At 47.8% G+C, this 27,632-nt stretch overlaps 1 protein-coding gene across 1 annotated transcript in view; it reads left to right on the top strand.

Moving 5' to 3' along the window:
• The window catches only part of Hip1 (huntingtin interacting protein 1), an 87,067-nt gene that overhangs the window by 642 nt on the left and 58,793 nt on the right, over positions 1-27,632 (top strand). The window lies entirely within an intron of this gene.

Consider the following 27,632-nt stretch of genomic DNA (forward strand, 5'->3'; position numbering starts at 1 on the left):
TCGCTCGTGCCTGACAGCTCATAGGCACACCGCCCGGCTCTGGCGTGGCCAAGGGCTGGGGGCCAAAATTCCTCAGTGATAGCAACACAGAGCCACAGCCGTTTTTACCTCTGGAATCTTGATGCCGGGTGTATCGGTGGTGGACTGCCTGAAGCTGACACGTTTGTGGTATTTATCTGCTCATTTGTATAGGAAAGTCTATTTCGAAAGAGTACAAGCTCCCTTTTCATCCCTGGGCCAAAGTTGGAGGAGCTGATTTATTCTCCACTCTTCACTTTGAAGATTTAGACTGGCCTCCACTGCCCAGGTCTAGTCCCCAGTTGTGCTGTGCCAGTAAAAAGATAGAAATGGTAGATAGGGAAGGCTTTGAGTGTTCTATAAATGAAACCTTCCAGAGAATAAACGTGTGTGTGCTCACATGGCTACAGGGGCTTGAACTCAGGGCCTCACACTCTTGTTTAGCTTTTCACTCAAGGTTGGAGCTCTGCCACTTGAGACACATCTCTACTTCCAGCTTTTTGCTGGTTAATAGCCTCACAGACTTTCCTGCCTAGGTTGGTTTTGAACTTCATGATCCTCAACCTTTTGAGTAGCTAATATTACAGATATGAGCCACAGGCTCCCAGTTTAGAGAAGGACGTTTTTTAACTATAGGACCTCTTCTTCCTGCACCCTCTCACCCTACCCACTTGTGTCTGGAGGGTGAGGGCTGAGGTTGCCCTACTCTGGGAGGGAGAAGAAGAAAAGTACAGTCTGCCTCCCAGGGTCCACCCTGAATTAGGGCTAATTCTCTGACAGCAGAATGGCCTGGGCCCTAAGGAAGTCTTGTGATGGCCTTCAGAGTTCCTGCCCTGACTTAGCTGCCTTGCTACTTGTCTCGTGAAGCTGCTTCCTCCTACAAACACTGTGCACACGTCTCTGCTGGAAGAGGAAAAGAAATAGATGTTATTTTAGAACAATCAATTCCTTCTAGAGGCTGAAATCAGTGAAAAGTGGAGCAATAAAGAACTATGCTTAAGAATTTGACCCATTATGATGATAGAAATTAGGTTTGGGAAAATTTCCAGCCATGACTGGCATGTCCCCTGGCTGTCCAGGGACACACCAAGAAGGAGACTGCGAGTGGGTCAGTGTTTTCTGGAATCTTACATTCTGTGCAACATTTGCCATTAGCCAGATTTAGTTGAGCGTGTGTGTGTGTGTGTGTATAGATGGATCAGGAAAAGAATGTTTTTGTTGAAACTTTTTTTTTGGGGGGGGGGTCATTTGTGAGGCTTGAACTCAGGGCCTGGGTGCTGTCCCTGAGTCTCTTTGTGCTCAAGGCTAGTGCTCTACCACTTAAGCCACAGCACCACTTAACTTTTTTTTTTTTTGAGTGGTTAATTGGAGATAAGAGTCTCACAGGGACTTTTCTGCCCAGGCTGGCTTTAAACCACAAACCTTATATCTCAGCCTCCTGAGTAGCTAGGATTACAGGCGTGAGCCACTGGTGCTTGGCTTGTGTTAAAACTTTAGGGCCAGTCATGGTGTCTTATACTTGTAATCCCAGCACTTAGGAGGCTGATGCTGGAAGCGCAGGAGTTTAAGGCCAGCCTGGGCTGCATAACAAGACAAACAACATCCCCTAACCCTTAGCCCAGCATTAATTATACTGTAAAAGTTTGTTTTGTTTTATGGAAACTTATCAAATATACCACGAGATATAAAAACCAGTTAGAAAAAAATGAGCTAATAGCCAAGGTAATGAATTATTCTTTGGCACCACTCAAAATACAGTCCTTTATTATCTTCAACAGTCTTAGTGAGAACCTGTGAGGTGCGTCTCAGCCAGGTTTTACTCTGCAGAAATTGAGGCACAGAGAGGTTAAGTAAGTTCCTAGAGGTCACACATCTGGAAGTAATCCCACATTAAATACCAGTGCCTCTGGCAGTAGATCCTTGGCTTTGGAGCTAGAAGACATTTAGCTTTTAAGGTGGGGCACGTGTAGTGAACTTCCAGGCTAGCCTGGGCTACATATTGAGCCTGCTGTAGGAGTGGGAGAATGTGGGGAGCACTGGCCAGGACCTCAGGCCTTTCTATGTGATGCAGCACTTGCCAGGTGGAGTGGAGGTTAGGAATGGAACCTTCCAGCAGAAGTGCCAGAAAGAAATTGCTGGAGGCAGAAAGTCTTCTCACCTGGGGACTGGAGACAGCCTTCTTTCATCATTGCTCTGTGTGGTCCTCAGTAAACCATGAGGTTCTGGCTAGGCTTAGCTCAGCCCCTTGCTGCATCTCTAACTACTTATTGTTTTTTTTCTCCTTGTGGCTCCAAGTCCCTTCCAGGTCTCTCCTCATCCTGCCCCCACCCATGGGTTCTGGTTGCTTTGCCTGATGTCCCTTTCCCAGACCCTGTGCCTTCTGCCTTCTTCCAGCTTCTTCTGGGAGGCTTTCCATCCTCAGTTCTATTGACACTGATCTCAAATTTCACCTGGTCGCTGTCTCTGCCAGCATGGGGACCACTGGCCCATCTGATGGCCCAGCCATAGCTCATACCTACCCATTTCCCCACTCAGGGGTCCTAAGTACCTGCCCAGTGCCAGGAAAACTCTAAGGTCCACCTGCAGGAGAACTCCATGCAGATCCCCCCCTGCCACCTGTTTAAGTCTGCATCCAGTTGGGCATTTTTATGGAGTCCTCCTTGTGGTGAACCTTGAAGGTAGCTTTTTGCCTTCCCAAAGCGGTTGTAATGATGCCTTGTCTAGGAAGCTGTTGTGAGTGTAATGAATGATTCTAGCCAGGCGCTCACGGTGTTTAGATGTGTGCCTCCTTCTGTGGGCAGGGCCTTGTGACTCAAGAGTCTGGCAGTTTGCCTTGGCTCCTCCCAGTACTGAGGGAAAGGGTGGAGATTTGAGCTAGATGTGATGGCATATGCCTTCAATCTTAGCTACTAGGGTGGCAGAAGTTGAGGGTCCCGGTGGGAAGGTCGAGGCCATGATGACTTGAGCAAAAACTGAAAAGTACAGAAGAGCTGGGGGCATGGCTCAAGTATAGAAAAGAGGCCCCCAAGTTCAATTCCCAGTGCCCCCACCAAAATAAAAGATGGATTTTGAAAGCCAGGACACCAGGCCCCCCAAGTGTCAAGTCTTTTTCACTTTTATTGGCCAAGATGATGATTCTGGAATTATCCAGGAGGGTACCCATTGCAGACAAGCCCAAATATCCTGACTGTATTTACTTAACCAGAAAGTGGCTTTCTCTATGTTTTTTTTTTTTTGTTAACATCCATCTGAGGAGCATGTACCCCAGAGGAGACACAGAAATCATCAAGAGATGAGTTCCTGAGGAGCTATGGGGAGGTGGGCTCACCTAGGTGGGGCTCCTTTGTGGTCAGAAGACTAAGAGCACCAACATTACCCAAGGCCAGATGGTAGAGTGCTGTGGTAGATTGCTTGCCTGGCATGTGCAAGGCCCTGGGTTCAATCTCCAGCAACACACACACACACACACACACACACACACACACACACACACACACACACACACACACAAAGCTGGGTATGGTAACTCCTGCCCATAATCCCTTGGGAGACAGAAGCAGGAATATGGTGAATTTAAAGCCAGCCCCATAGAGAGACCCTGTCTCAAAAAACAAAACACAGGCTGGGAATGTGATTTAGTGGTAGAGTGCTTGCCTAGCATGCATGAAGCTCTGGGTTCGATTCCTCAACACCAAATAAACAGAAAAAGCCAGAAGTGGCGCTGTGGCTCAAGTGGTAGAGTGTTAGCCTAGAGCAAAAGCAGCTCAGGGACAGTGCCCAGGCGCTGAGTTTAAGCCCAGGATTGGCAACAAACAAACAAACAAAAATCCCACAACAGAACAAATGGTGCTATGACTCCTCCTTGGTCACTTAGAGAAGATAGAAAAGATAGGGAGAAAGCTGTGAGCTTTCTTCAGACCACTGTCTGGTCCTCTTCTGATTTTCGTCCCATTGCTAATAGTGACAGTGGCCAAGTTCACTAACTGTGCACCCAGAACTTGCATGAGCCTTCCCTCCTGCCACTGTAACATGTAGGAATTAAACATGTGAACTATACCCTTTCTGAAGGCCCAGAGGGGTTTTTGACTTGATTTTTTTTTTTTTTTTTGCCTGTCCTGGGGCTTGAACTCACGGACTGAGCACTGTTCCTGGCTTTTTGCTCAAGGCTAACACTCTTACCACTTGAGCCATTGTGCCACTTGAGGCTTCTTTCTGTGTATGTGGTGCTGAGGAGTTGTTGCTCAAGTGGTCCCAAGGTTCTGTATTCAATCCCCAGTGGTGGGGGTGGAGAAGGAAAATGAACTAACTCAGGATTCTTTTTTTTTTTTTTTGCCAGTCCTGGGCCTTGGACTCAGGGCCTGAGCACTGTCCCTGGCTTCTTTTTGCTCAAGGCTAGCACTCTGCCACTTGAGCCACAGCGCCACTTCCTGCTGTTTTCTATATATGTGGTGCTGGGGACTTGAACCCAGGGCTTCATGTATAAGAGGTAAGCATTCTTGCCACTAGGCCATATTCCCAGCCCAAGCTCTAGATTCTTAAGGAAGTTACAGAGCTGGGACCCAAATCCAAGACAACCAATCCTAGGGCCTGGCTTTCCATTGCTCTCCCTGCACCTCTTCTTCCATCCTTTGAGCTTTGGGGTCCACAAGGAACAGACCTCCCCTACTTCCGATTTACCTCTTCCTCCTTCCTCTGCTCTCACTGCTGACTGATGGTTTCTCTCCGTGCCTCTGTGATGCCTTCTCCCCACACCTCCCCACACACTGGCCTGTCTGACAACTTCCCCTGGCCATCTTCATCCTTCCAAGGCAGCTTTTCCCTTCCTTTGTCCACACAGCTGCATTCTGCTGTCCAGACTTTCATCGCCCTTCACCACACCTGCCCTTATTACTTCCTGTGTTTCTGGATACTGAGTCTTGCTATATAGGTGGGCCTCAAACTCTATTCTCCTGCCTTAGCCTCCTAGAGAGCTGGGATTACAGGTGTGAATCCCCACACCTGCCTCTTGGTGTACATTCTTTCTTTCTTTCTTTTTTTTTTTTTTGCCATCCCTGGGCCTTGGACTTAGGGCCTGAACACTGTCCCTGGCTTCTTCTCGCTCAAGGCTAGCACTCTACCACTTGAGCCACAGCACAACTTCTGGCCATTTTGTATATATGTGGTGCTGAGGAATTGAACCCATGGCTTCATGTATGTGAGGCAAGCACTCTTGCCACTAGGCCATATTCCCAGCCCCTTGATGTACATTCTGAAACATGGTTTTGGCCCTTGTGCAATTCTGTGATAAAGGCGGGAACACAGGACGGAGAGGAGGACAGTATCCCTGACACTTCACTGTGGCTGACTGGCAGTGCGCCAGAGTGGGCATTTGTGGCAGGGAGTGACAGATGTGGACAAGGTACAAAGGAAAGGTCAAGCATCTCCATTCTGAGAATCCAAAAGCATGACACATGGTGAGCATTTCCATAATGCCACCCGTGTGTGTTATTCATACTTTCTCTTGCTGTGACTGAAGATGTCTGACATAAACAACTTCAGAAGGTGGATTTGTTTGGCCCATTGTTTTGGAGGTTTTACTTCAGGTCAGCTGGCTCCCTTGTTGCCATGGTAAGGTGGAACACAATGGCAGAAGGGCCTGGAGGAGTGAAATTGAGTACTTCATGGTGGCCAGGAAGCAGAGAGAGAGAGAGAGAGAGAGAGAGAGAGACAGAGACAAGGTTAGCCCAAGGACATGCCCACTAGTGATCTATTTCCTGCAAGCAGATGCTACCACTTCTAGCTTTCACCACCTCCTAATCATGTCATTGGATTGTGGATCCACCTGTAGATCTACCCATTCATTAGGTCAAAGTGATCTAGTCACTTTCTAGTGATTTGATCCACCAGCTGGGGACGACACCTTCAGTGAGCCTTTTTGGGGACAGACACATCATTCACAAACCATAATACCATGAAACTCTTTCATGCTCCAGATTACTAAAATCTACTATACAAAAAAATCATCTTCAGACTATATGTATAAAGTATATACAAAACAGAACTTCCTTTTGTATCTAAGTCTAAGTTCAAGCCTCCCAGTAGTTCCAGGTATTCCAAAATCCCAAATCTGAACCATTTGTGGCTCCAAGTATTTCAGATTAGGGAAAGTCAATGTGTAAGCCAAGAGCTCTCCCCAGAGAGTAAGAAAGTCTGGTTGTGCTACTGAATTTCAAAATGAAAGACTGGAAAAGCTTCCAGAAGGTCCTTGCAGCTCTCTAATGTTTTAGCTTATAAATTCCTGAAAGCTGACTTCCAGATGAAATGACCAAGAGCTCGATTGGTCTCTCTCTTTTAAAAATTTTAATTTTATTGTCAAGATAATATACAGAGGGTTTTTTTTTTTTTTTTTTTTTTTTTTTTGCCAGTCCTGGGCCTGGACTCAGGGCCTGAGCACTGTCCCTGGCTTCTTTTTGCTCAAGGCTAGCACTCTGCCACTTGAGCCACAGTGCCACTTCTAGCCATTTTCTATATATGTGGTGCTGGGGAATCGAACCCAGGGCTTCATGTATATGAGGCAAGCACTCTTGCCACTAGGCCATAGTCCCAGCCCCTACAGAGGGGTTTTGATTGCTCTCTTGAAAGGACTTTCCAATGTGCCCTGGTCAGGAGGAACGGAGAGCAGAGACAAGGTGTCACCCCATCTTGCTGCCCCAGCCCGTCTGCAAGGCAGTATTGAGGCCTGCATTAGGGACTTGCTCATTCCCCTCCCTTGGGACTCAGTGTGGCGTAGACCTGGGTGTGGCCAGGCAAAGCCCTCCTGCAGCTGTGGGCTGGTGGGCAGTCTGCTGCTGCGGCTGGAGGGGCTGATGGCCTGGAGCAATGCCCACCTTGCCAGGGAGCTTGGCAGCCCCACCTCTCAGCAGGGTGCAGTCTGCTTCCTGTTTCCCTCCTGTTCAGGCAGGGAGGGAGCCCTGTCCCTAGGCCTGGGCAGCACAGCCTGCACTTAAATGCCCAGAATGGGGTGTGAAATCAGGGCTTTCTACTCTTGCTCATTTTTTAATGGGGTACATGGGATGGGGGTGGGGTGGCTCTGTCATGTGAGTCTTGACTGAGCTTGGAACCTGGCCTGACTGATCCTACACAGCCTGCTTTTTGTTGTTGTTGGTGATGGTTAGAGAGCTTGAACTCTGGGCCTGGGTGCTGTCTCTGAGCTCTTCAGTTCAAGGCTAGCACTCTACCACTTTTAGCCATGGCACCACTTCCAGTTTTCTGGTGGTTAATTGGAGATGAGAGCCTCACAACCTTTGCTGCCTGGGCTGGTTTTGAACCATGATCCTCAGATCTCAGCCTCCTGAGTAGCTAGGATTACAGTCATGACCCACTGGTGCTCAGCAAGAGAATCTTTTGAGCCCAGCAGCTTCAGGCCAGCTTGGGAACATGCTGAGACCCCATTTCAACACAGAAGAAACAGCTGGGCATGCTGTTACACAGGCGTAATTCCAGCTACTTGAGAGGCAAAGACTGGAGAATTGCACCTTTGAGGCTAGCTCAGATAAAGTTAGTGAGACCCTAGGTCTTGATCTCTAGGCCTCTTGTTTGCTAGACAAGCATTCTATCAGTTGAGTCATGCTCCCAGCCCTTTCCTGTTTCGTTGTTTTTCAGGTGTGTGTTCATGTCTTCCATATTGCCCAGGGTGTCCTGGATTGACATTCTCCTACTTATACCTCTCACATATGTGGGATGATAGGCATACGCTATGACGTCCAAGTTTTTCTGTCTCATGAACTATTTTGCCCATTTTTCCTGGAACCTCAAACCTCCTTATAGTTCTCAGCTGCCCATGGAGTTGATATAAGAGGTGTGCACCAACCACTGCAGCAACCCAGCTGTTGGTTGGAATGAGGTCTTGTGGACTTGTTATCCAGGCTGGCCTAGAACTGAAATCCTCCAACCACAGCCTCATGATTAGTTCGGGATCACTAGTGTGAGCACCTCACCAGCTTGTATGCACATGTTCCATTTGGCCTATCACTGGTTAGCAAACAGTGGACTGGTTGAGTTAATGACTTTGCACACATGCGGCACAGGGTGACCCCAGATTGCTTCTGTGTGGTTGCACATTGTGCAGTGGTGCATGGGTAGTGCCCTGCTCTGTGTCCCTGAAAGTGCTTGGCACTCATGGGCTTTGTTGTTTTGTTCCCATTGTTACAGCATGTGATGTGTTTCCATGAAGTGCCATTATGGTGGCACTTGTTCCTTGGTTTGTTTCTCTCTGAAGTTGCCTGATGATTTTTTTGTTTTTTCTTTTAAGTCTTCTTTCATACTCAGGATGCAGATTTCTTTTCTTTTTTATACACCTTATTAGCCAGGGTGGTGATTTATGACTGTGCATTTTTTTCCCTGTGCAGTTTTCTGTACTCACATATTAAAGAAGGTTAAAAGAAGACAGAAGGGTTGGGGACATGACTCAATTGGTAGAGTACTAGCCAATGAGTGAAAGCATCAGGTACTGAGTTTGAGTCTCAGTCTCTGACCCAAAAAAGAAAAGAAGAAAAAGAGTTCTCCATGCCTTTGAGGCCTCAGCAGGGTCCCCATTGGGAGCCTTGCTCTGGTGCAGGACTCAGGCTGCTCTGGGCTGCGAAAAGTGGGGACCTATCATTTGGTCCTACTTAGTATGCTACCCCTGGCTTTTGTTCCTCTGTATTTTCTGTCTGTCTTCCTTTGTGGCAGGCAGAACCTCCCCTGCACCCCAAGTTTCCTGCCCATGTTCCACAGCACAGGGCTTCCCCCCAGCAAAGGCTTCGGGCATCTGTCAAATCCAGAACAGAACAGGTGGCGAAAAGTTGTGCAGCTTGTGATGGCAGTCTTGGCTCATGTTTCAGCCATGGAGCCCTGCAGGCCATGTGGGCAGCTGGGAGCTTGGTGATGGCATCTAGGACCACACGGGAAACTAGCCTTCACACAGAGGTGCTTTGAAGCTCATGATAGAGCAGGGCTGCCCATTGCAGCTGGTTTCCCTCTGTGTCCCTCCTGAGGCCCTACCCTCCCTCCCACCCCCATCTCCATCAAAGCCACTGTAGGTTCTCCTGAACTAGAGCCAAGGCTGCCTTTCCCAGAGTGGCAGGCCGGCCCAGGCCACCTCTCTTGGGTTGGCAGTGGTAGATGTTCAAAAAACATTGTGTCAGGGCTGGAGCTCAGTGGTAGAGCAGGTGCTTACCATGTGCAGGGTCCTGGGTTCTATCCCCAGAACCCCCAAAGATATATTACTATGTATAATTTTCATTACACTTAGAGAATCTATAGCAATGATGTATTTATATATAATTGTTGTTCATATCTATACATTGATACAGATATGAATATATAAAATATGTATTATATGTTCATATTATATATGTTGAGTGCCTTACTTCTGTGTGTGTACCAGTCTTATAGCTTGAACTCTGGGCCTAGATGCTGTCCCTGAGCTTTTGTGCTCAAATTTGGTGTTCTACTACTTGAACTACAGCTCTGGTCCCAGCTTTTGGGTGATTAATTGGAGATAAGACACTCAGGCTGTCCTGCCAGAGTTGGTTTTGAATCGTGATCCCCAGATCTCAGCCAGAATTACAGGCATGTGTCAGTGGTGCACAGCCATCTGTAAAACTTTGGTTCCCTCTCCATATCTGTCCTCCAATAAGGCTAAAATATTAGCCTTATTTGTACAACAAAGGGTAAAATACTTTGGATGCAGAACTAAATGACTGACATCCATTTTGGTTCCAGTTTGACCCTGAAACTATCTTGAACTAATAACCCTGAATCTGGACCTAAACTGGCATAATTAGAGCCATGTTCTAAGAGACTAGCTCTCAGCCGAGTATTGTGGTCCCTGCCTGTGGAAGCTGAGTCAGGAGAATTTTCAGTTGCAAGCTGGTATGGGCTCTGTGGAAACACCCTGTTTCAGGAAACTAATGACTAAGGCTATCATTGGTTGACTTGCTAGGCAAGTGCTTGATGAGTTCCATTCTCAGCATCTCAAACCAAAATGTGTTCTGCATGACCCTCAGTGGAAACCTAAATTCCTCCCCATGGCTTCAGCCCCAAATTGCACCAACCCAGACATCTACTACCTCTCAACTAGCACCCCGCATCCCAGCTTCACGGGATCCCTGAGTGCACCTGGCTGCCTAGCCCTCCTTTCCTGCGCGCTGCCAGGGCCAAGTGTCACCAAGCTTTATTTCCTACTTTATCTTCCCCACACACTCTCCTGCGCCTGAGCCCACAACACACCCAACTCTGGAAACTCCCTTGCCCATACAAAAACCAATGTGCATCAAAGGAAATGTGTATGTTCACGATGCCATACCTGGGCGAAAGACCATGTCCACACTTGGATGTACCCACATTTTCTATTTGTCTCCACACAGCCAGAAATGATTTTTAGGAGATACTTTTCCTGTCCCTGGTGTTTTGACTGACCTGTCACATGAGGCCAGAATTAGAATTATAATTTCCATAGTGGAATCACATTGGTGCTTGAAATTATGGATTCCCCCCCACCCCACCCCGGGATTGAATTCAAGGCCTTTTGCTTGCAAGGCAGATGCTCTGCCACTTGAGATACACCTCTACCTCATTTGTATTGGATATTTTTCTCCTCCTCCTCCTCCTCCTCCTCCTCCTCCTCCTCCTCCTCCTCCTCCTCCTCCTCCTCCTCCTCCTCCTCCTTTTCTTCTTTTTTGCCAGTCTTGGGGCTTGGACTGTGGGCCTGAGCACCATCCCTGGCTTTTTGCTCAAGGCTAGCACTCTGCCACTTGAGCCACAGAGCCACTTCTGGCCGTTTTCTGTATAAGTGGTGGTGGGGAATTGAACCCAGGGCTTCATGTATATGAGGCAAGCACTCTTGCCACTAGGCCATATCCCCAGCCCTGTATTGATTTTTTTATTAATTAAATTTTGTTGACAAGGTGTTGTGCAAAAGGGGTACAGTTACATAATAAGGCAGTGAGTATATTTCTTGTGATATCTTATACCCTCGTTTTTCTTTCCCTTCCCTAGATCAGGTAGGCATTGTATTGGATATTTTTTAGGTCTGGCTTTATATTTGAGTGGTCTGTGATCCTCCTATTTGTGTTTCCCTATGTTGCTGGGGTAACAGGTATATGCCACTGTGCCCAGTATTGTTTGAGATGGAGTCTCATGGACTTCTTGTTCTCCTGTCTGGAACTCTCATCCCCTGATCTCTACTTTCCAAGTAGCTAGGATGACAGGCTTAAGCCTGCTGTGCCTGGCCTGGAGCCATCCATACCCCCTTCTTCCCTCCCTCTCTCCTTTCTTCCCACCTACCTTCCCCTCCCTTCCCTCCCTTTCCTCCCTACTGCCCTCCCTCCCCTCCCTTCCCTTCCTTTCCCTCTACTGCCCTCCCTCCCCTCCCTCCCCTCCCTCCCCTCCCTTCCCTCCCTTCCCTCCCTCCCTTCCTTCCTTCTGACTGAATTCAGTGCCTCCACATACTTGGCCACTTGAGCTAGGACAGCAGCACTTTGATTTTCCTTCACCCTGGTTGGCCTCCAATTCTACATCTTTCTGGCTATCTTTCCAGAGTAGCTGGTTACACACGTGTGCCACCATACTTGGCTGTTTTGGAATCTGAATTTCTGTGCTTTGTGACAATGTCTTTGGCCTGGGTGGATTCTGCCCCACATGAGGCCAGGAGCTTCCCAGGAGCTTCACCTTCTTTGTAGTCTGCCCATCCTATCCCAGGTGCAATGCTTAGCACCCAGTAGGATGTAAATAAGTGCTTTTTGGATGAGCTAACATGCCTAGTAAGGCACTCCACCAAAAATGGAGTTGGGCCCTGTATCTACTCTAAGTCATGCTTGCTACTTAAGTGAGTGTATTTGATCTCTTTCATACCCAGCCTAAACAGTTTGAGTGGTTCTGCTGGGATAAAGATGATTGCATCTAAAAGCTGGAGAATTTAGGTTGAGGGCAGTGTTTTCTCCTTATGGTATAAGGCTTCGTACAAAGATTGAGCCTTGCCTTCACACCTTTTGATTTTAGTTTGATTTTCAGGTATGGTAGCACACTTTTGCCTAGGCTGGCCTTGAGCTGTGATCCTCCTGTTTCTACCTCCAGAATGGCTAGAATTGCAGGCATGGTGTAGAGTGGTGTATGGTGGGAGGGACAGCCTGAGATAGAGGAAGTATTTCTGATATATGTTTTACGGGAAGATGGAAGGGTGTAACCTCAGTGGCTTAGAAGGGGAAATGAGAGGTGGCAGGAAGGGAAAGCAGCCCGCCCGATATGTCCACATCTTAACTTTGGGACCTGTGATTTGCTCCATTCCATGGCAGAAGGGACATGAGTTATAATGAGGTGAGGAGAGTATCTCGAATTACCCAGGCACACCTGTTTAATCACAAGGAATCTTCTAGCTCATGAATAAGAGAGCTTGAGGGCTGGGAATGTGGCCTGGTGGTAGAGTACTTGCCTAGCATGCTTCATGAAGCCCTGGGTTCGATTCCTCAGCACCACATATACAGCAAAAGCTGGAAGTGGCACTGTGGTACATGTGGTAGAGGGCTAACCTTGAGCAAAAAGAAACCAAGGACAGTGCTCAGGTCCTGAGTTCAAGTCCTAGGACTGGCAGAAAAAGAAGGAGAAGGAGGAGGAGAGGAAGAAGAAGAAGAGAGCTTGACCAGGAGGCTTCTGGATCTTTGGATATTTGCACCTTGTTATAAGTGTTGCATATGTTCTGGAAATGCAAATTAAGGCCTAAAACTCAACATGAAACACATTTTTGTTCCATCTACACCTTACACAACTAGCCTACGGTGATTCCACAGCCACTGCTGCCTTGGAGGTGGAGTACCCATGTGCAGGGACAGGTGACAGGCAACCAGGAGGCAGGGACAGCTGGCCTAGGACTGCCAGGAGTGGGGTTCTATCACAGATTCTTCCCAGCATCTCCAGGAGGAATGGCAGCCTAGACCACACCTTGATGGGAGCCCACTGAGGCTGAGCTAACCTTCCACTTGCAGAGCTGTGACTTCCTCATGGGATGTGGCTACTAGGCATGGTAGCCGTGTTGGTGGTCTGAGTACTCGGGAGGCTGAGGTTGGAGGATCTCAAGTTCAGGGCCAATCAGGGCTGACTTGTAAACCTGTCTCAAAGGAAAAATAAGAAAACTAACTCCGTGTGGTTTTAAGCTACTGGGCTGTGTTTATTGGATGTGCTGGTGATAGAGATCAAGTGGCAGACAGGAGCCTGGTGCTCCAGGACAGGAGTCCCGTGGCTCCAGGCTGCCCCTGTGTACTGGGGACCCTTCCTGTTTCATGTGCATGTGCAGTGCCACAGGATCAGTTGCTGCACTCACTTCCACTCCTTGTTCTGGAGGTTTCGTCCAGAAGCGGCCATTCAGCACCCCGTTCCAAGCATTTCTTTTCCCTGCTGGGCTGTGGAGTTATTTGGTGTGATTCCAACTTGGAGGATCACAGATATAATTTATTTAACCTTAAAGAATGTTTTTGATGAAGTGCTGGGCTGTTGAAAAAGGCCAGTGGGAAATCCCAGAGCAGTCATAGGACTGGGTGGCCCCTCTGCTGGGAAGAGCACTGGCTTAGACAGGAAGTGGGCTGCATGATGCTGCATCCCGCCAGCAGGAGGCAGGGACCCGTGGTCAGGGTGGTCATGAGGCAGGGATCCGTGGCCAGGGTAGCAAGGAAGGGTTCTGTCTGGGCAGGAATCTGGCCCATGGTGGGGTCTGGAATGTTCCAATTACCTGGGCACAGCCAGGCCTTCTCAGGACTCTGGATTGAGCTTGGGGGAGCCTGCCTTCTCCCAGCTGTGTGGATTAGTCAGCCCTCTATTACCGTAAGAAGATCAGCTCATCAGTTTGAAAAGAGACAGGGTTTCTTTGGGCTCAGGGTTTTGGTAGCTCCATGTGTTGTGTGAGCTGTTGGGCCTATGGCACACAGCACAGGGTGGTGGGAGCAGTTGGCAAAACAGAGCCACTCACCTCAGGGCCAGGTGAGAGAAAGAGGAAAGGCATGTGGTCCCATAATCCTCTTTAAGGACACTCCCCGCCCCTCCCCAGCAGCCTGGGGACTCTCCAAGCCCCACTCCTTAAAGGGTCCACTTCCTCCCAGAAACAAACCGAAGTACTGTGGATCTTTCCGTTCTGCTATCAACCCTACCCTCCACAGGTCTTTGGGGGTGCATCTGTGAAATGAGAGGTGAGGGCTTCCCAAAATTGCCCCCAAGGCTTAGAGAACCCATTACTCTGTGAGGCAGTCACTGACCTAGTGGCCTGTCACACTACTGGCAGCAACTCTGGCAGCCTGTCCTCTGCCATGGGCAGTACTGACCCGCTGCACTCTCCTCTACTGTGAGACTCTTCCTTCTGTGTAAATGGCTGCATGTATCCCATGGTGACTTCTGTGTGGCTCATGCAGGCCGGGGACCCTGGAGGAGAGCTCCCAGAGCTCTCATTTCAGGCTGGGAGTGTGGCTCAATGATAGTGCCTGCCTGGCAAGTATAAGGCCCAGAGTTCAAGGCCCAGTGTTCAAAGCCTGCCACTGCCCCAGAACAAAGCAAACCTGGGAAGTCAGGAGCTGCGACTGGGTTGATGGGAGGGAGTAGCTATCTCCTTTGTGCCTGTAGCACATTTATTCTGAGTGCCAGTTTCCTTTATTTAGAATGTCTTTTGCTGTGGGAAACGGAAAGTGAAAAACCAAGTGATAACTCATCAGGTTAGGAATGACTAGAAAAACTCACCATCTAAATCTAGCTCTCTGAGGTCTGGGAATATGGCCTAGTGGCAAGAGTGCTTGCCTCGTATACATGAAGCCCTGGGTTCGATCCCCCAGCACCACATATATAGAAAATGGCCAGAAGTGGCATTGTGGCCCAAGTGGCAGAGTGCTAGCCTTGAGCGGGAAGAAGCCAGGGACAGTGCTCAGGCCCTGAGTTCAAGGCACAGCACTGGCAAAAAAATAAAAATAAAAATAAAAATCTAGCTCTCTGTTGCAATCACGTTACTGCAAATTAGTTTAAACCAGGTAGAATTCTAGTGATGGAATATAATAGGAAGAGCTCTGTTCAAACCCTGTTACCCACTGGACAGATGCCTTTTGTCTGTCTCAGATTCCCCCTGTGTAACCAAATCAGTCCTGCCTCACAGCTTCCTGAGTCACCAAGATGCAAGGAAGCAGTGCAGAGAAATGAACGAAATCTGTATATAAGAGACTGAGCTAGGCCCTGTCCCTCGGGGCTCCTTAACAAAACCAATAGAATATGCAGATGTACACACGTGCATGTACACACAAACACACACACAACACTTTATATAATATCCTGCATACCATGTGTTCCATATACATCAAAGTGAATAGTAACTATGTAAGGAATATAATATGTGTGGGCATTTGGCATATGTAATCCAGGCCAGTAGTCTGCAGTGGTCATCTGTGAGCTGGAGAGCAGTGTGCCAGTACCTGTTGGGTCCAAAGAGCCAGAGTCTCAAAACAAGAGGGGCTCAGTGATGCATCCCCATCTAGGGGCTGGAGGCCTAGAGGGTATGCTGTGAGTCCACATTGAAAGGCTAAAGATTCTGGAATCTGATGTCTGCCAGCAATGGCAGCAGAAAAAAACAAAAACATACACACTCAGGAAGAGTCAAGTATGTACCCATGTGTGAACTTCCCCTCTGCTTTCTGTTCCACGCAGGTCCCCAGCCTATTGGATGGTACCATCCACCTTGAAGGTGGGTCTTGCCCCTCAGTTGCTGGCCCCCGCACCAGTCATCTCAGGGAAATCTTCACAGACTCACCCAAAAGTGTGCTTCACCAGTTCTCTAGGTGTCTCCCAATTCCATTAAGAATTCCATTGAACTTGCCAATCAAGATTAAGGACCATTCAGGGACTCCACCTCTCCACCCTGGTTTTCTTGCTCAGAGTACATAAACCTGGCCAGATGAGAGGACCTCTAACACCCCAGATCCCAGGGAGGACCCACAAAACACCTGAGTGGGGCTCTTCAAAAGGGCTAAGGTCAAAACAAGTGTTAGGTCACAAAAGAAGAGGCTTAGAACTGTCACACACACTAGAGAGATTATGGAGACAGGACAGTTCCTACAAGGTAGGGGCCTGGGTGGGATCCTAGAAGCCCATGAGGATGGTAGGAGAAGGGCTGGAGAGATCAAATTAATTCTGTAGTATGGGTAATAGTATCATTCTTTGATTGGTTGGCTCTTCTGTGGTTATATAAGACGTGAGTTAATATAGAAGGGGGAGCTGGTCGAAGGGTGTGTGGGAACTCTGTGCTATTTTTGCAACTCCTAAGATCTAAAATTATCCCAAACTAAAATGTTAAGAAGAATAGCATTGCTTGGCAAACCTTTAGTAAGGGCTAAGAAAATTGTGTTTAACCCTGACCTCAGGGGTCTTCCCTGTAATTACCAGAGAGACCCCTTCCCTCTCCTCTTTTCTCTTCTCTTCCCCTTCTCTCTCCTCAACAGAATCTCACCATGCAGCACAGCTGATCTCAAACTTAGAATTGTTCTGCCTCAGCCTCTCCAGTGCCAGGATTACAGGTATATGCCACCATGCTTGGCACCCCAGCTCCAGTTTGGTTCTTTGTTCCCTTGTGCAGATGAGGGAAAGTTCCTCACAGGAATATGAGGTAGTATCCTGGTGTCCAGGCTCCCTGAGTTAGTTGAATGAGAGGGTCTGGAGCAGTTGCCAAGGTCGCTGCTGTGAGGCATTGTGCTGTTCAAATTACAGTTTGCCGTCTTGCCCACCAGTCATCTCTGAGAACATCCTCACAGATCCCCGGAAGTGTGCCATGACAGTACTCTCGGTGTCTTTCCAATCCTGTCAGGTTGATGGTGTAGATTAGTCACCACACTGGCTCGTCCACTGCATGTAGCCCCTAATGCCTCCTGCAGAAGACCCCCCTGCCAGGTTCCCAAGCTTTCTTCTCCCCTTTGAGGGTCCTCTCCAGGGCTGGTCTCCCAGTCCCATGGCTTGTGTTGTGTCTGGTTGCCCCTGCCCTACTGTATATCACACAGTGATGATAGGCATGTTGACTGAATAAATGGTCTGAATAAGAGTGATTGAGGGAGTTGGGGATGTGGCTTAGTGGTACAGTGTTTGCCTAGCATGCATGAGGCCCTGGGTTCGATTCCTCAGCACCACATTAAAAAAAAAAGCCTGAAGTGGTGCTGTGGCTCAAGTGGCAGAGTGCTAGCCTTGAGCAAAAGAAGCTCAGAGACAGTGCCCAAGCCCTGAGTTCAAGCCCCAGAACTGGCAAAAAAAAGTGATTGAGGATTGAGCTGTTGAATGAACACCCGAAGGAATGGTGGAGGGAGGGAGTGGAGTGAAGGAGTGAACGAATGAGGGAGAAAGGGTGAAGTAAAGGAGTAAAGGAGTGAGTGAATGGTAAGTGATTGACCACATGAGCAGTTAGTTGGATGGAGGATGGAGTGATTGGTGAGAGAGTGGGTTAGTTGAATGAATGAGAAAATGGAGATCAGTCCTGCTTCTCATAGAGGCTGGCTACATGGCCATTGGATTAGGCAGGCTAGCTATGGGGACAGCCTTTTGTGGGTCTCACTGTGCTGATGGGAGTCACTGATACAGAAAAAGCAGTCCACCCCTGCTCTCCCACCTTGTTCCGGCTGTCCTTCCTGCTCTGGTCCGCCCAGGCAGGGCTTTTTGGAACCCAGTGGAGTTCTGTTGCCACCTAACCTTGAGCATCTCAGGCTATGAGCTGCCATGGGTGTGGCAGGCCTGGCCCCTCTCCTGCTGCTGAGCATTCTCCACAGGAAATCAGGCTCATTTTGAGGACCAAGTAGTCTCTAAATATAGCCTCCCACTCCAGATATTTAAAGAGCTCTGCTGGTGATGTTATGTCTGAACAGAGAAGAAGGGGAAAAATAACTTTCCTGCCCTGTAGGGCAGATCGTGGTTGCCTGAGGTTTTCTTGGGACCATAGTACACAGAGCTGTAGTGTGGGGTCAAATGTTTCCATTATATAAGCGCCATGTGTTGATCCTGGACCTGTTGCCAGCTTTGAGCTTCCAGTATAGACTTCTGGAGCCGGACAGCAGGGTTTTGTTTTGTTTTGGTACTGGGGTGGAATTTGGAGCTTCATATATGCTAACTAGTCCTGCCTCCTCTTTCCTTCCTTCCCTCCCTCCCTCCCTCCCTCCCTCCCTCCCTCCCTCCCTCCCTCCCTCCCTCCCTCCCTCCCTCCTTTCCTTCCTTCTTTCTTTCCTTCTTTTTGTTGGTCATAGAGCTTGAACTCAGGGCCTAGGCATTGTCCCTAGCTTTTGCACTCCAGGCTAGTGCTCTACCCCTGTGAGTCACAGTGTCACTTCTGGTTTTCTGGTTGTTAATTGGAGATAAATTGAACTTTCCTGCCCAGGCTGGTATCAAACTATAATCCTTAGATCTCAGCCTCCTGAGTAGCTGGGATTATAGGCGTGAGCACCGACTCCATTTTCCCCCTTCATTTCTTGATGATTTCTTGTCTCCATGGTTGGTACATGCCTAAAATCCCAGCACTCAGGAGCTAAGGCAGGTGAATCATGAGTTCAAGGCCTACATGAGCTGAAAAAAGAAGGGACTACAGGTGTGGTTCAGATGGTAGATGGGTTGCTTAGCATGTGTGAGGGAGGCCCTGGGTGCAAACCCCAGTGCCACCGAAAGAGATAGAGCATGCAGGAGTACACACTCAACAGAGACTCCCTCCTGCCCTGGACAAGACATCATAGGATGATACCAGCTTCCCTGCCATGGCCTCCCTGCCATGTATCAGAAGAGCTGTGTCCAGTAGGTGCTCTGAGAGCACTACCCCTAACCTAGGACCACCAGGGGCTACAAGGGGCTGTCTTCCACCCAGAACATTTCTCCCTCTCCCTCCCGCCCTTTCCTCTTACTCTTCTCCTTCTTCCCCTCTCTTCCTTCTCCCTTCCCCATTTCCTCTTTTTCTCTTGTTCTCTACAAAACAAATGTCAAACCCAGAAACCAGGACACAGCTCACACCTCAGAGAGAGAGGTGAGGATGGTAATTCTGCTTGTGCTGGTCCCTGTGGTGTCGAGACCACTCCTCCAGAGTGTGGGTTGCTGCCTGCTTGTCTTCATTTGGACTCCTGGTGTGATTAGGATAGGGGGATGAGGTTTTTGCATTTCTAGTATCCCCTCCAGATGGTGAGTGGAGCCATTTTAGGAGTCCTCAACTTCGTGTGTGTGTGTGTGTGTGTGTGTGTGTGTGCGCGTGTGTGTCCATGATCTCTGTTTTGAGGAGGAAACAAGTGTTTCCCCAGAATCCTTTTCACAGGATGCCCTTGGAAGCCTAGAGAGAACCCAGAGGAGATTGAGGCAGAGGTGGAGCCCGGGGGGGGGGGGGGGGGGGAGGAGGGACGAGGCACCACAGAGTCCTAACAATGGGTTGTTTGGAAGAAGACACTACACAAAGAGCCCTGTGCACACAATACAACAAAGGAAACTGAGCCAGAGTGGAGATGCCATGTCTTTTTCCACTGAGCTCTGGGCTGAATGGCTTCTGTATAGCTATGGCATCAACATGGGTTGGTTCTTTTTTTTTTTTTTTTTTTGCTGGTCCTGGGACTCAGGGCCTGGGTGCTGTTCCTGAGCCTCTTTGTGCTCCAGACTAGCACTCTACCTCTTGAGCCACAGTGCCACTTCTGTTTTTATTTTTTTTCTAAGTAGTTTATTGCAGATAAGAGTCTCATGGACTTTTCTGCCCAGGCTGGTTTCGAACTATGATCCTTAGATCTCAGCCTCCCTAGTAGCTAGGATTAAAGACATGAGTCACAGGTTGAGTCCAAGTCATACAAGTGTGACATGAAGAGTGGTTAAATAGGGCAGGTGTGAGAACAAGGGGAAAAACACTTATCCTAAAATAATTTTAAGTCAAACCTTTCCCCTCCCCTGCTTTTTGTTGTCAGTTGTGGGGCTTGAACTCAGGGCCTGAATGCTGTCTGCTCAAGGCTAGTGCTCTACTACTTTGAGCCACAGTGCCACTTCTGGTTTTCTGGTGGTTAATTGGAGATAAGAGTCTCATGGACTTTTCTGCCTGGGCTGGCTTTGAATCGTGGTCCTCAGATCTCAGCCTCCTGAGTAGCTACTAGTATTTCAGGTGTGAACCGCCAGTACCCAGCAAAACCTGCCTTTTGTCTGTCATCTATACCCCAGATCTCAAAAGACCTTGTGTATCTGCCTTTGAGCACCCACATGTCGGTAAGAGTGTGCCTCTGTTTTTCTGCTTGCTTGTTTACTCAATAAAGTGGCCCTGTGGCTCAAGTGGTAGAGGGCTAGCCTTGAGCAGAAGAGCTCAAGGACGGTGCCCAGGCCCTGACTTTAAGCCCCACAACTGAACCCCCCCCCAAAAAAAGACAAAAATAAAAAAGATTGAAAACAATTTATCTGAGAATGGCCAGCTAAATTGGCACACTGGAATAAAGCAGTCTGTGGTTTATACTGTCAACATGGAATGCTCCAGAAAACTAGTAATGTTGAACACCAAAATAAATAAATAAATAAATAGATAAAATAAAAACGCAAGTGAGCCAGGTGCCAGTGGTTTGTTGTGTGTGTGTTTTTTTTTTCCAGTCCTAGGCGGTGAACTCAGGGCCTGGCTTCTTTTTTGCTCAAGGCTAGCACTCTGCCACTTGAGCCACAGTGCCACTTCTGGCCATTTTCTGTATATGTGGTGCTGAGGAATCGAACCCAGGGCCTCATGTATACGAGGCAAGCACTCTTGCCACTAGGACATATTCCCAGCCCCAGGTGCCAGTGGTTTATGCCTGTAATCGCAGCTACTCAGGAGTCTGAGATCTGAGAATCAAGGTTCAAAGCCAACCCCAGGCAGGAAAGTCTATGAGACTCTTAGCTCCAATAAACTTTTCACAAAAAGCTGGAAATGGTGCTTTGGCTCAAGTGGTAGAGTGCTAGCCTTGAGCACTGAGAGGCTCAGGGACAAAGCCCAAGCCTTGAGTTCAAGCCCCAGGACTGGCCAAAGGTGGGGGGGGGGATGCAACTGAGAGTTTAGCTTCTGCATAGCATGGAAGAAGAAAAGAAAAAGAGAGAGAAAGCACCTAAAATGGTGCTTCTTCTTTTTTTTTTCTTTTGGTTGGTCATGGGGCTTGAACTCTGGTCTTGGGCGCTTTCCCTGAGCTCTTCAGCTCAAGGCTGGCACTCTACCACTTGAGGCAAAATGCCACTATCGGTGTTTTGGTTGTTAATTTGAGATAAGAGTTTGGCCTTATCTGCCCGGGCTGGCTTTGAACACGATCCTCAGGTGTAAGCCTCCTGAGTAGCTAGAATTAGAGATGTGAGCCACTGGCGCCCAGCCGGGTACTTCCATTTAACCACCATTTATATACCACTTATATGTAGTTAGATGAGATCGGGCGCATTCAGGGTGGTATGACTGTAGACCACTTATATGTAGTTAGAAAACTAAAACAACACTTTGTGTTGGTTTGGATACATATGCCACAGTAAATGTCATAAAAACACAGGAGATGGTGGTCACATTTGGGAAGCATTGAGGCAGGGAGGGTCCCCAGGAACCTCTGCTCAGCCCAATGTGGCAGGACATTAAGATTTGATAGTCCATAGGATGTGGTTAGGCACCCCTGTAATCCTGGTTTTTGGAAAGGCAAAGGTTGAATGATCATAGTTGGAATACTTTCCCCCTGAGCCATGTAGATGGAGACCCCGATATATAAATGGGGACCTAAATTTGGAGAAGTATGAGGTTTGTTGAAGTTCACATTTGTGGACAGCTGCAGGGCTAGGGCTTCTTCCCCAGTGAGCAGTGCTGGTATTGTGTAAACAGTGGAGTGCTGTGCACTTGCTTGTTTGTTTCTTTCTCACTGAGCTTCAGATCTCAGAACAGCCCTGACACACACAGGAACAGGTGTTCTTTATTTCCCAAAGCCAGCTGTAAGGGTGAGGCTGTCAGAGGCCAGTGCTGGCTTCCACCAGCCAGGAGACACTTGGAGAAGCTGCGTGGATCCTCTGTGTATGTATATCTGTCTTTATCAAAGCCGTCTTAAGCTTTCCAAGGATGAAGACCTTCATGTACAACAAAGTCTTAATCCTGGGACACAGGAATGTTGACTCTGACTGTTACTTTATGGCTGCACATTGGGGCTGTTGGCTTGATCCAGGGTGGAGAATGTCTGGCCTGAGTGCCACAGAAAGCTGGAGAAATGTGAGGGGACAGACACACAGACTTGAAAATGCTTTCTGCAGCAGCTCTCTGCCTGTCTGCTTGTCTGCCTGAAGAGATCATTTATATGGCCTGTAATGATGTTATAAATATCCAAATGGTCCCTGGCAGATATTAGGCTCTCCAGCCCTGGTTAGATAAATAGCTTCCAGGCTTTTTCCAGTGACTTACTTGGCAGGCCTTTATTAACATCCTTCCATGATCTGGCAGTGTGCCACCCTGGGGAGAGGGTCAGGGAGTGATAGGAGCAGGTGGCACCTTGATGCACCTGGGGGGGGGGCAGGGACAGGGTTTTCAGCTTGTGATAGTGGGCATGATGAGGCCATAAAGATGTGGCGCATTGTGGGGAGGTATTGTGGGGCAAGCAGAGACCCACCAGGCTGGGGCAGCAGGAACAGAGCAGAGCTGAAACAGTAAGAAAGGACAGGATTAGCTGAAAGAAGAGTCAAAAAGAAACACTCAAGCCAGACAATTGATCCCTTGGGAAAGCTGGCAGCCTGTGGCTCATGCCTGTAAGCCTACCTACTCAGGAGGCTGAGATGTGAGGATTGCAGTTGGAAGCCAGCTGGGCAGAAAAGTCTATGAGACTCTTATCTCTAATTAACCACCAGAAAATCCAAAGTGCAGCTGTGGCTCAGAGTGGTAGACTGCTAGCCTTGAGCACAGAAGCTCAGGGATAGCACCATGGCCCTGAGTTCAAGTCCCACAATGGATTAAAAAGGGAGAAATACTCATTGGGGAGGGTAAGGGAAGGCACAGAAATGGAGGGAGAAAGGGTGAACAAATGCAGCAGTAGTACTCACTAGACATTGTGCGGAAAATGAACTATATAACTTGTGGGTGGGGACAGGAGAGAAAACAAGGAGAGGAGTGACATTGTCTAAAAAGAAATATACTCATTACTCAGCTTAATGTAACTGTAATCCCTCTGTACATCACCTTTTTTTTTTTTTTTTTTTGGCCAGTCCTGGGGCTTGGACTCAGGGCCTGAGCACTGTCCCTGGCTTCTTCTTGCTCAAGGTTAGCACTCTGCCACTTGAGCCACAGCACCACTTCTGGCCATTTTCTGTATATGTGGTGCTGGGGAATCGAACCCAGGGCCTCATGTATACGAGGCAAGCACTCTTGCCACTAGGCCATATCCCCAGCCCTGTACATCACCTTTTTATAAAAACTAATTAAAAATTGCTTATAAAGAGGTGCTTAAATTCGAGAGCTAGTTTTGTAGTTTTACTTAAGCATTCACATTAAAAGCTGAAAATCTGTTATTTATTTTTTTTAATACAAGGACTTTTTTCTTTTTGGCCAATCCTGGGGCTTGAACTCAGGGCCTGAGCACTGTCCCTAGCTTCTTTTTACTCAAGGCTAGCACTCTGCCAACTTGAGCCACAGCGCCACTTCTGGCCTTTTCTATATATGTGGTGCTTCATGTATACGAGCACTCTTGCCACTAGGCCATATTCCCAGTCCCCAAAGGACTTTTTTCTTAATTGTTTTTTTTTTCATTTTCTGACGACTGTATTTATCTTATATAAAGTGTATGCATGTGTACATCTGTGGGAGGGTGGGAGGAGAGCATGGAATCAGGACAAAGAGTGACCTAACTTGTGGGTGGAAATGGGAGGGAGAGAATGGGGAAACAGATGACACTAAGCAAAAATAAATGTACTAATTCAATGTATGTAAAGATTACCCTGCTGTATATCACCTCTAAAACATCAATAAAGTACATTAGAAGACACACACACACACACACACACACACACACACACACACACACACCACTCAATGAGTGGCTCACAGCAGTAGAGCACTAGCCTTGAGCAAACAAAGAGCTCAGGGACAGCACCCAGATCCTGAGTTCAACCCCATGACTGACAAAAAAAAAAAAAGGCAAGTGGGGGTAGGAAACAGGAAAATTTTTTGCTGGACACTAGTGGCTCATGCCTGCTACTTAGGAGGCTGAGATCTGAGTATCACAGTTCAAAGCCAGTGCATGCAGCAAACTCCATGAAACTCTTATCTCCAATACTCAAAAAAGTCAGAAGTGGCACTGTGGCTCAAGTGGTAGAGTGCTTGCCTTGAGCAAAAGAAGCTCAGGGACAGTGCTCAGGCCCTGAGTTCAAGCCCCAGGACCAGCAAAAAGAACCCAGCACCATTCAATGGAAGCCTGGTGTGTGTCAAGGCCTAAAGGTGGAAAGACACGGGCTGTCTCAGGAATGGAGCAGGGTAGATGGAAGGGTAAGGGGGTTAGCTGAAAGCATCCTGTTGCGGATATGGGAAACCTTCCAATAGCTTCAAGCAGTGTGTGTGTGTGTGTGTGTGTGTGTGTGTGTGTGTGTGTGCATGTGCATGTGCATGTGTGTGTGTGTGTGCTAGTGTACCAGTCCAGGAGCTTGAACTTAAGGCCTTGTGCTCTTGCTTGGCGTTTTTAGCTCAAGGCTAGAGCTTAGTCACTTGAGCCACACCTTCACTTCTAGCTTTTTGCTGGTTATTTGGAGATAAGAGTCTTCATGGTGGGTTGGGAATGAGGCTTAGTAGAGTGCTTGCCTAACATACATGAAGCCCTGCATTTGACTCTTCAGCACCACATAAACAGAAAAAGCTGAAAGTTGCACTGTGGCTCAAGTGGTAGAATGCTAGCCTTGAGCAAAAGGAAGCCAGGGACAGTACTGAGGCCCGGCATTCAAGCCCCAGGACTGGCAAAAACCCAAACCAAAACAAAAACCAACCAACTCTCATGGTCTTTTATGCCCCAGAGAGCTTCAAACCATGATACTCAGATCTCAGCCTCCTGGGTGCTTGGGATTACAGGTGTGGGTGACTGTGGTACCTGGCACAAAGGTTTGTCTTAATCAAATTTGCTTTTAAAGATCATTCTGGCACATAGTATCAACCCTAGAAAAATTTGAAAGAGGTGGTAGAAAGGATAAGAAGGTTTGAGGACATTGATTGACCATTTCTGGGTCATGGCTGCCCTGGGAAATGGCTAACAGTGGTGCACACACCACAAGAACATCAAGCTTACAAGGGAAGGCTGAGGGAACCATGGCTATGGGGACTTTGCAGAACTCTGCCATCCTGGACTTCAGAAAGCCGTGTGTGTGTGTGTGTGTGTGTGTGTGTGTGTGTGTGTGTGTGTGTGTGTGTTTGTGTATTGGTGTGTACATGCCCAGGAAAGACTTGAGAAGACAAGCTGGTCCCTCACCTTGAGGACCCTGAGTTATGAAACTGCCTGTAGGTGTTGAGTGCCTGGCCAGCATGCATACAGAGCTCAGCAACCAGTAGGAGGTGGTAAATTGGTTCTAGAAGATTCAGGAAGTCTGTCTAATCATTAGCTGCTCACTAAGCTACCCAAGCAAAGACTTCCAGTGGTCATACATGACACTGAATACAGACTTTGCATAAATTCCCAGGAAAGTTGCTGAACAAATAGCAATTACATGGGACAGCAGGGACATTGGACTCTACCAAATAATTAAGCAAACTCTGGCTCCCAAATTGTTGGTTTTTCACATCTGAAATATCCTGTTTCTAAAAATACTATCTAACAATCAGGGAAGCAAACTAACAAAATCCTTAGTTAGGGGAAAAAGGCAATCAATATAAACTTTCTGAGGAAGTCCCCCCAAAAGTTGAAGTTACTAGAGACATAGTTTAAATCAGCAGTTTTCATGCCAAGCATGGTGGTGTAGGCTGTAATACCAGCATTTGGAGCAGAGGCTGAGAACTTATCTCAAAATAGCATAAAAAAGGAGGAAGGAAGGAGAAAGATATGGAATCGAAAAGTATAATTGAAACAATTTCACTAAAGAGTCTCAATAACTGACTAGAACTGGCAGGAGAAAGCGAATGTGAAGATTGTCCAGTTTGAGGGACAGAAAAGAATGAAGGTAAGTGACCTGAGCACCAGAGATGGGGGGGCGGGGGGGAACAGGACGGGGGACGGAGCAGGGAGGAGGGAGGATTGGTTCACTGAAGACAAAGAAGCCTATTTGAAGAAGTAATGACTGAAAACACACCAGGTATAATGAGACACATCAATCTACATGTCTTCACAAAAGTGCCAAGACTGCTAAGTTCAAAAGTCCTCACCAGGACACATGATAATCACACTGCCAAAGAGAAAATGATAGAGTGGAGTGTGTGTGTCGGGGAGGAGGAGAGGTTGAAATCGACAGTTTTACATCTAAAACTACGGCAGCCAGCAGATAGTGGAATGGCATCTAAAGTCAGATCTATCAGCAGCTGAATAAACTGGCAGAATTTGGTCTGATTTCAAAGTACAGATATGGGGTCTACCTGTAATAAGGCACCAGGCAGGAGGTGATGAACTGCCTGGAGCTGGGATAGACCATGGGGAATTATTCAAGGGGGACTATTCTATGGTATAGTTACAGTGTTGCCGGATGAAACAGAGTTCAGGAGATAGATGAAAAGTGGTAGTGAGGGTTACACAGCATTGCAAATGAATGTACTTGGTACCACTGAGGTGTATTCTTAAAATAGTCAGGATGTGGGCCTGGGAGTATGGCTTAGCAGTAGAGTGCTTGCCTTGCATGCATGAAGCCCTGGGTTCGATTCCTCAGCACCACATAAACAGAAAAAAGCCACAAGTGGCTCTGTGGCTCAAGTGGTAGAGTGCTAGCCTTGAGCAAAAAGAAGCCAGAGACTGCTTAGGCCCTGAGTCCAAGCCAGGAAAAAAAAAAAGTCTGGATGCTGCTGGGTGCTGCTAGCGCAAACCTGTAACCCCTAGCTACTTAGGAGTTTGAGAACTGGAGGATCGCAATTTGGTTCTAGCCCATGCAGAAAAGTCAGTAATATTCCATCTTCAATTAACTGGCAAAAAGCCAGGCTGGAGATGTGATTCAAGTGGTATTGCACCTCCTGTGAGAAAGAAAGCTGAGCAAGTGTGAGGTCCCAAGTTCAAGCCACAGTACCAGCACATACATAGACAAAAGACACATTATTTTAAAAAAACAAATGATACATTAATACATACTACAATATGACTGAACATTGAAAGTGTCTTTCTAAGTGAAACAAACCAGACACTAATGGCCTCTGATTGCCTGATGCCACTGATAGGGTGTGGTCAGGCTAGGCAAATCAAAGGAAAAGCAGGTTTGCTTTCCAATTTTAGACACCATCCCACTGCTTCCTGGCTGCCATAGTTTTTGGTGAGAAATTGGCTGTTGATTTCATTGGGCCTAAGAGAGGATGAAGTGCAATCCTTCCCTCCCTCCTTCCCTTCTTTTCTTCTTCCCTTCTTCCCTCCCTTCCTTCTTCCCTTCTTCCCTTCTTCCCTTCCTCCCTCCCTTCCTCCTTCCCTTCCTTCCTTCCTCCCCTCCTTCCTCTTCCTCCTCTGACTTTTCTTTCTCTATCTCCC

The sequence above is a fragment of the Perognathus longimembris genome, chromosome 1 (assembly GCF_023159225.1).
Source record: "Perognathus longimembris pacificus isolate PPM17 chromosome 1, ASM2315922v1, whole genome shotgun sequence".
Taxonomy (NCBI): domain Eukaryota; kingdom Metazoa; phylum Chordata; class Mammalia; order Rodentia; family Heteromyidae; genus Perognathus; species Perognathus longimembris.